Below are 9241 nucleotides of genomic sequence, written 5' to 3' on the forward strand. Positions count from 1 at the left end.
GACAGTGTGACAGGCAGACAATCAGCCCTCGTGGTTGTCCTTGTTTAGGTTTCCTGACGGAGGATAAGCAATTGGGTGGCCTACATTCACAGCTGTGGCATGTCATACCGGGCACCATATGGCCAACATTACAAAATCATGAGTTTCTATTACGTGTTATTAGATTACATGTTGTAAGTTGTTTGCATTGCGATCTATGAAAACAGAGGCTGTGATATTATTGTACTATCAAAATGTAAAATTGATGATGGGTCCAATATGCAGCCTATTTTTTTGTTGTTTGTTTTTTTCATTAGCACGTTTATAGCATGAAGCATTGATCTTCACACGTGCTCGGTCAATATCAATACATGTTTGCCCCATAAACGGTTACGAGCAGCTCTAATTCAACATTCATCACGCTGATTGAAGGAGCCGCCGGCCGAGGTGGCGCTGATTATCAGGCTGTAATTGTGTTAGAGTCCCACGGCCACGGCGGTCTCCTCTCCTACACGTTGACCCTGGCCCCGGCCGAATCTTGTCCTGTGATTTCTACAGAAAAATGCTATTATAGCCACCTCTCCGGGGAGCGGATCGACAAGGTCCTTACGGCCTCAGTCCGGGATAAAAACAGCTGACCCCGTCTCCCTCATCACACGCAGAGATGAGGGTACCTGAGTGGGGGACGAAAGTTCATCCGGCGGGTTAATAGGGTCCTTGGATGAAATCATGTGTACGGTGCAAACGAAGAAAAGTGAAGGCGAAGAAGTTTTTTAGAATAGACCCTCTGATTTCCGCCGCTCCTTGATTTCCTTCCCCGTCTTTCCCTACTTGTGTGGCCGATTGCCCTTCAGATGTTTTGAAGGAGAACATTAACTTGTAGGAGATAAGATTTCATGCTGTAATTGAGGCTTAGGGAGCATAATAGTGTTCCAGCCGTGGTACCAAAGACTGGCACAAGGCAGCTGAGTTAAGAGGCCATCTGCTTTAATGTCGCCAGTGTGACATTACACACGGGGATTGAACTTGCGACCTTCATCGTGACACATTGTTCTGCTGGTCCTAGTGGCCTTATTAGCTCCCCCGAGTTAAAACACACCGTCACAACCACACACACATATAGGATGTGTACTCTATGTCACAATGTCACCAACCAGGATGCGGCTATCTTGTTAGAAGGTTACAATACGTTACATGGAGCCTCCTGACAGGAGCTCATTTTTCTCTTTTTTTTCCCCCCCTCCACACAAATATAGACACACACACACACACACACACAACCGTGGAGGCATCTCAGGTTGCAAATGAATAAGAATCAGAAGGACGGGAGGGGAATGAAGTCAATGCACCATTTTACAGGCAAGCGATCTGACACCAATAAAATGCAGCTTTATTGGGAGAATTATGCGCTTAAAATATGGAGGAGGATATGAGCTGTGACCTCCAGAAAGACCGAGAGAGGTGCTGCAGCAGCAACATGCAACACTCACACACACATACGCGAAAGCAATCAGGCGAGTGCAATGAAGACTTGACCTATTTGTATTCATCATCACTCATACGTCTCGTTGGGAGAGGTACCCGCGAGACAATTAACTCAGAACAATATCAACTGAATTATATTCAGCTTTGATTAATACCGAACCACTAGCACCACAAAACCAAACTCTCAAAGAGTAATTGTATCTAGTTTAATAACACATCATTACCTCATAACTTACTTTAGAGAGGCAGCTCTGTTCAAGGGGGAAGCACATCACTGTGAAACCGACTACAGAGGAAAAGAAAATTATAAATGTGTGTGACTGATTCATGGGCACTTAAAAGCAGCTTCACGAGTGTCACATTATTCTTGAGAAAAAAAGGCTTTTGTGCGGATTCTTACTGGAACTTTCAGTGAGGAACAGTATGTATGAAACTGATCATTATCTGGTCTGGTTGCAACAACAAATTGGTCTTAGCAGCTGCTAGCTAGCTGGTTATTTGCTGTCTCATCTTGAAAAGTCTAGTCTCGCTTAGTGAATAAGTAAAGTGTAACATAACTTTTAAAAACAACAGCAGGAAAAATACATCAACCTCAGTTTCCAATCCTTCGTGAATGCAGATGACTTCATTACATCCGGTTTTCGAACTACGTCACTAAACGGGTCACGTTTTTGTAAATTCTCCATTCGTCCGTCCATTTTCTTATATTTATCCAGCCGGGATAAGCATCATCCTTCTCCCCAGCATCGTGTTCCAGCTTTTTGACACGAAGAAGCAGCTCTTTACTCCGAGCGCCCTCCGGATGTCTGAGTTCCTCTTTCCATTTTTAAGGCTAAACACAGCCACCCACAGAGGACAACCATTTTGCCTGACTGTATCTGCGACCTCATTCTTTCTGTCACTACCCACAGCTCATGACCATAGATCAGTTTTGAAACACAAACCAAGTAGTAAATTGAGAGCTTTGCATTCTGTCCCTCTTAGTCTCGCCCACATTGCTGCTGACGCTACATCAATCCATCTGTCAATCCCATGCTAAATTTTCTCATCACTCGCGAACAAGATTCTGAAATACTTAAACTTCTATGCTTGGGGCAGCAACTCACTTCCAACTCAAATGGGAGCAACCTAATTATGGCCTCATAGTTGGAGGAGCTGACTCTCACGCTTAGCTGGAAATCCCACCTGTGCACAGCAACGCTCACGGCTTGATGAAGCCAACAGAACCACATCATCTGCAAAAAGCAGACGTGCAGATTTCCAAACCGGACACCCTAATTATCCCGACTGCATCTTGAGATCCGGTCCATGAATGTCAAGAACAGGATCTAAGACGAGGGACAATCCTGACTGAGTCCAACAACCACCAGAGATGTTTGAGTTTGTGATGAGACAGCTGGCTCAGAAAGACTGGATGGCTCGTTGCAACGACCCCAGGACCCCGTTCTTCCACATTATCCCAGTGGAACACAGTCATAGGCCTTCCACAAGTCTACAAAACACACTGGTTGATCAAACTCCAATGAACCCTAACTCCACCAAGGTAAAGACCTGGTCCTCTGTTCCAGGACAGAATCCACATCGTACCTCCTGAATCTGAGGTTTGGTCAGGGCACGATCGGGTGGCAGGAAGGAGCTAACACCGAGGTGCACTGACCCCTGGCAAGATTGAACCTGTTTGAATTTCGTGACCTATTAAACACTTCAAACTTAATCTGGTGCAACTTGACCACAGGTGATCTGACTGTGGCGTACAGCTTCTTGCTGCAATGCTAATGTTGACAACAGCTGCTGAATTATTGCAGAGATTAACCTGAAAACCACAGATGAAGGCTGATATTTTGCCCAGTTTTTAGTTTAACCACAGTATTTTCATGATTTTTTTCCCGACCGTGCAGCTATTTTTAGAAACACACGACCACCACCATTTTTTCTTCATCTTTAATCTCAGCTTTAGCCCTCAGTCGTTGGTTTGATTCATAAAGGTCAGTGCAGCAGGGTCAGAGTTCAAAACATTTGAACTCTCTGTGCATTGTGGCTCCACTCAGCAAACTGCACACATCAGCACAAGAAGGAAAAGTAATATTCCCAATAACAAAAGAATATTCACAACATATTTTTTCTCCTGGCTTCTTATATCATATATATACGGCTTGGTGCACCCACTGGTCTCCCTCAGTGCAGCTTTAACTGTTACAGTTCCCTTGTCCTGCACAGAATTTAATAAACAAGGACGTTCCTTTGTGTATTATTCATTATAACATGTACTACTTCTCCTAACTATGCAAGCTGTTCTTATTTGGACACCATCCAGCGCCTTCAGTGTTTCACTGTTACTACATAAAAACAGGTCTGGGAACCAGAGAAATTAGGGGTCAATAATTTTGGGCAGTAATCAGCCCACGCACATCCCCTATCCGAAGCCCACCCTCCCCCCCTTCACCCACCTCCAAAGACAACACTGGCTGTCGATGAGCTTACGGTCAGGTGGTGCAGTCGTAAAGCCTCATAATTGTTTAATGGTGCGTTTTATGAGGCTACACTGTGAGTCAGTGCAGCCTAAAGGCTCTGAATTCCAGACGATAACACGTTGGGTTTGGTAATGCGGGGTTAATCACAGGTGGATATTAGTTCACTGTGGGCTATGCGCAGCTGCTCAAGGTGTGTGCCGCCTTGGGGGGGAAAAGAGGCGCTTCCAAAGCTTTCTGCCCGTCTGTCTGAGCCGGGCCGACCTTGCTGTCTGAGCACAAACAGACATCAGAGAGGACAGGGACATGCTGTTCCCTGGCAAATACAACACACTATTGCAGATGAGCTTGAGAAGACACAATGTATGCCGAGACACACACACACACACACTCGCTCAGATATATCGTGCACGTACGCACACATAAGATTTGCTGAGGCAGGAATCCACACAATGCTTTGTTCCATGATCAAAAATAACTGTTCCGCAGCTGTCTGCGCGCAGTGATGCAGGGTAACCTGATACTGTCCCACAGCGCTGTTCTGCATGAGCCGAACAGGCCCCTGTAGACAGTCTCCCAACGCATGCCAAGTAACACACACACACACACACACACACAGCAGTGCAGCCACGAACATGAAACAAAAGAACAACACTTGTGTACGCCGACACATTCAAATAATAATAATAATAATAAAAAACACAGTGAAGCCCTGCACAAAAATAGAATATTTCCACACAGACATATACGCTGCACCCACATGAAGTGACCAGGCTCCAAGTTTAATTTTAAGACTTCCAATGCACGTTATTGTCTTTAGCGATATCGGTGCGTGGGCTCGATCCTCGACAAACACGTTCTAAAAGAGGCGGTTTACAGCAGCACAAATAAGCCTTTAACCATCACGCTGCAGGTGTCTGGGAGTTCAAAGAAATGCTCAGAAGGCTATTAAGCCACTTTAAGGATTTAGATGTACTGATAGATCAATTAGAATTTGTTTACTTAATAGATGGAAATCTAAGTGTGCATTGAAGTAAACATTGAAATATACATCAAAGAATCACTTGTCACGTTATTCTTTTGTGAGACGTCTGATGAATATTCATTGCTTTCTATCTTCTGTAACCTCTGTAGGATTCATTTACTTCAATATTCATCACTGAATACCACAGATGAGAGTGTCCCAACAAGTAAACTGACAGAATCCTTTAATTTTGTCATTTGAGCTGGTTTCTCGTTGTGCAAATCAAAGTGCAAGACTAAACTGCCAGACTTTCCCACTGCACTGACATTGAACTCTACAAGCTTCTGCATATTTTAGTTTTCAGGGACACGCGCTGTTTTGCCGACTCGATAGCCATGTCAGCACCACAGCGCTCTTCTTTAATTTGTGACTAAAAATTTAGCTTTTTGACTTCTTCTCTCTGAGTGCAACAGAGGTGAAAACACCAACCAAATGAGAAATTATCATAATTAAACATACACTTGTGGTTACAGTAGAGATTATACGTTCATACATATGGTAATCCCAAGTGGGCTGGCGATGCATGAATGCATGATATTGAATTAGATGAAATTACAAAATCTGTCTCTCCTGCTCGTCCTATGCATACTGTACATCACGCCCACACGGGCTCGGTGCTGCCGCGTGTCACAGCGAAGGAGTTAAGCCTCCTAATCAGATGGCAGCGTTTCTGTGTTCACGGTGTTAAAACTAGAGGCCTGCAGCGGCACTCTCATGCATACAACCCATTAAGCTAATCCTGACTCGGAGGCACATTCGAGGGGAAGTCTGACATGTCGTCAGGTGTGATGGCACCTTCAAATCCTCGTTCACATCTCGGCTTCTGCCTGCAACGGTTTCACTGTGGTTTGAACCGGCGGATGCGGTGCCACATGTTATCGGAGGGGGAAGGGGGGGTTACTCTGGATGAAACAGTGGAAAAGTTTATTTTAGAAGTTTGAGCTGCAGCTATCTGAACCCGGCTGGATTATTTGTTTGGATTTACTCGCAGATGCAGCCAGATATGAGTGAGAGGCGAGAACGCAGCATGACGGTGAATTAGGTTATGCAAATGAAGCACAGCAATCATATGATTTAACATCCCTTCTCCCCATCCATACCTTAGACTTGACTAGCGCGGCTCTAATTTTAATTTGATTGGATTTACATAACGATTTCCCATTAACTGGGTCCCCTGTGACCCCTCGCTGATGGCGCCAACTGGTTCCCCAACCCCCACAAGCGCTCGCTCGGTCTCTCTCGCCATTACTTTGAAGTCTGTGGGCGGTGTGACTACTTAGCGACGCCAGGAGTGTACCATTAACACAGAGAACAAGTCTGATAATGCCGCTGTATAAAAATGCTGTCAGGAAGTGTTAAGTCATCAAGTCGAGATGTCTGTTTCGAGCAAATGCTGCACGTATGAATTTTAATAGCCGCCTCATAAGAATTTCTAAGAACGCGTCTCGTGTGGCTGCTCCTTCAAAGTGAAGCCACGCTTTGTTTAAAGGTGCAATCGGCGGTTTACTAGTCTAAATGTGGGGATCATTTGCATAGATTTCATTTATTAATATATGCATGTAAGGAGACGGTGCCTCGCCACATCTCTGGACTACCTTTTAATATATGTTTTCCCCAAATCAACAAATATCATTTCTCGCGCCGTCTCAGGGTTATCTCCACGTCCCTGCTCTCTCTCAGAAGGTGGCACATTGTTTAACACGGATGAAAGCCCTGAATTGGTTGTGTACCCCGCGGGAGGAAAGCGAGAGGCAGGGGGCCTCCTCCGTTATCTCCTGACACACTTACACACACATGCTTGATGCCTTTTTCCTCTGAACTGGGGCAAATTTCAAACAAATCTCCTCCGCCTATCACATCCTGTCCTTTCGCAGGCTTCACCGGGAGGCGAGCGAGGAGGAGGAGGAGGGAGAAGAAGGAGAAGAAGAAGAAGAAGGAGAAGAAGAAGAAGAAGCAGCAGAAGAGGAAGAAGAAGAAGAAGAGCGGACTTGGAGATGACCTAAAAACAACTCCTCGCGGACGTTCTCCATGTCTCAAACACACGAGGCCTGACTATCAAATATTTACCAAAAAAGCTGTACCCGATCACTGTGCGGAGCGGAGGGGGGGCGTGTTTGGTGAGAAAAGGTCTTTGAAAATGATTCAAAAGGCATCTGTGCAGCAGTACATTGGAACTCTTTTCTCTCTCTGGTCTTTGAATGATGATGTAGAGTGTAAAGGGAAAAAAAAACACTTCCTTTCTTTCCCACTTGCCCTCAATTCAGCTGAGTGATTATATGGGCCAGTATAGAGTCTTTCAGTGTGACGGATGCTCGCTGTAATTCTTTCACTGCTCTGGGATCATGAGAGAGCATTTGCATATGTATGATCGGGCTGCACAATAAGTAATCTTGCCAACACATGCATGGATTCACTACACACCAGTGACTTAAGCCCTCAAACCCAATTTCACATACTCTTTGCAATTAAGGTGCTTTTTTGGGAGATTTTTTTTTTTTTTGCGATTTCGTATTACCATTACTCAGCATGTGCTCAGCGCAGTTGTAAAGGGAACTCCGGAAAAGCGTATCAGTCATATGAATATGAGTCAAAGTAGTCAGTGGTGCGCAACCAAGCTTTTCTCCTGCCATTGAGGCAGTACAGTAACCTCCCGGCGGCGTTACTCGTCCTGGCCACTAGGGGGTAGAGGTCCTCTGCTCTGCTGCAGGGAGATGAAGGAAAACTGATGCCATGATTTCAAATGAGCGGCCTTGTAAACATGCCACAGACAGTTGTTAAAGATTATAATGAAAATGAGGGGGTTGCTAGGGTGCATGGCACGACCAGCGCATACTCCAGTGTGGATAAAAGAGAAGGCAGTCGTTGTAACTACTCCAGAGGTGAAAATTTTGATTTTACATCGTCAAGCCTTTACAATGCAGCTGTCTTAAATCCTTCAACCCCCCCACCATGACAACATAATAGCCTCATTCACTCCATGTAGGCAATTATTGTAGCTTTTAATTGCATTGTTGTGGAACGCGACATCACTGCCACTCAGCTGTGTCAGCTGCTGTTCGTTCGGTGTATGCTGCTGTCACTCAGACCTGCCAGGTGTTGGCTCGGGACGACGCGTACGCAGGCTTTTTTTCCTCGTACGTCGGCGTGTTGGAGTGCATGCGAGCCGGCGTGGCGATGACACATCTGATCAACTCGTGTGCGGGGGTGACAGGAGTCTGGGAGCGTTGATGGAGGCTGATTTGCCTTTCTACAGGTGACAAAGTGTTGGCACCTGCAAAGTCGGCAGAGGGACAGTTCAAAAATGATCCTTCTTTTCTTTCTTTATTTTTTTCTCCCTCCACCAGCCTGATCCACTGTCACAAGAATTGAAGGGAGGCGCTCCAGCCTCGAAGCACCCAGGGGTCACAGTCGGTGTCAGCCAGCATGTCCATCACGGGTGTGACCTCTGGAGAACCCCGACCATCCCTCTGCTGGGGCAGGAAACCTACACACTAATATATAAAGTGTACGCACAGACTGGCCCCGAGGCAAGTGAAGCAGAGATAGTGGATGGAAAGCACGTGGATTACTTGGGGGGGCTACAAAATAAAAAATGAAAAAAAAAAATGAGGCAACAGGGAGGGTTTTGACTGGGGGCAAGAGAAGCGAACATGGAGCTGCAGAAGAAATGGAAGAAGTAGATGGATGGAGATGGAGCTACGATAGGAAGCCACGGAGAAGGATGTACTGGATCCAGGAAGATAATTTTATATGACATGATAAGGAGGAGACAGCTCTCGTGAATGCAGGACTTGACTGGAGGCAAGAGGACACGGAGGAATGAGTAAACGCATGAAATAGGAATATAGGAAAACTGTCTGAGTCATGACCATTGTGGAAAATAAAACATGCTAGCAGAAAGGACCAGGGCCGAGTTTCCCAAGAAAGAACGCTAAGAAAGTTTTCTATAAGCATCTCTACGACTTCTTAAATCAGCTCCTAAAGGAAAAAGATCGAAACATTTTTAAGTAAAGCCCAACTGCATGAAATACATGAATTCCAAAACCAAGACGTTGTAAATCGAGAATTTCTAATAGAAACGTTGCCGCATCTCTCAGCTTAATGATTAATGTGACTGAATGGAAGTGGGTTTAAGAAAGTTGACTTTATTTGAGCTGTTTCTCAAGGCACACTCTTCTCTGAAAAGCAGTGGACTCGGTTGTTTTGGTGCACTGGGCGGAATTTCATTAACCCTCGGAAGCTCCAAAACAGCCGGAAGGTTGGAAAAATGCAACGATTTATTAGA

The sequence above is a fragment of the Stegastes partitus genome, unplaced genomic scaffold (genome assembly GCF_000690725.1).
Source record: "Stegastes partitus isolate 25-593 unplaced genomic scaffold, Stegastes_partitus-1.0.2 Scaffold200, whole genome shotgun sequence".
NCBI lineage: Eukaryota > Metazoa > Chordata > Actinopteri > Pomacentridae > Stegastes > Stegastes partitus.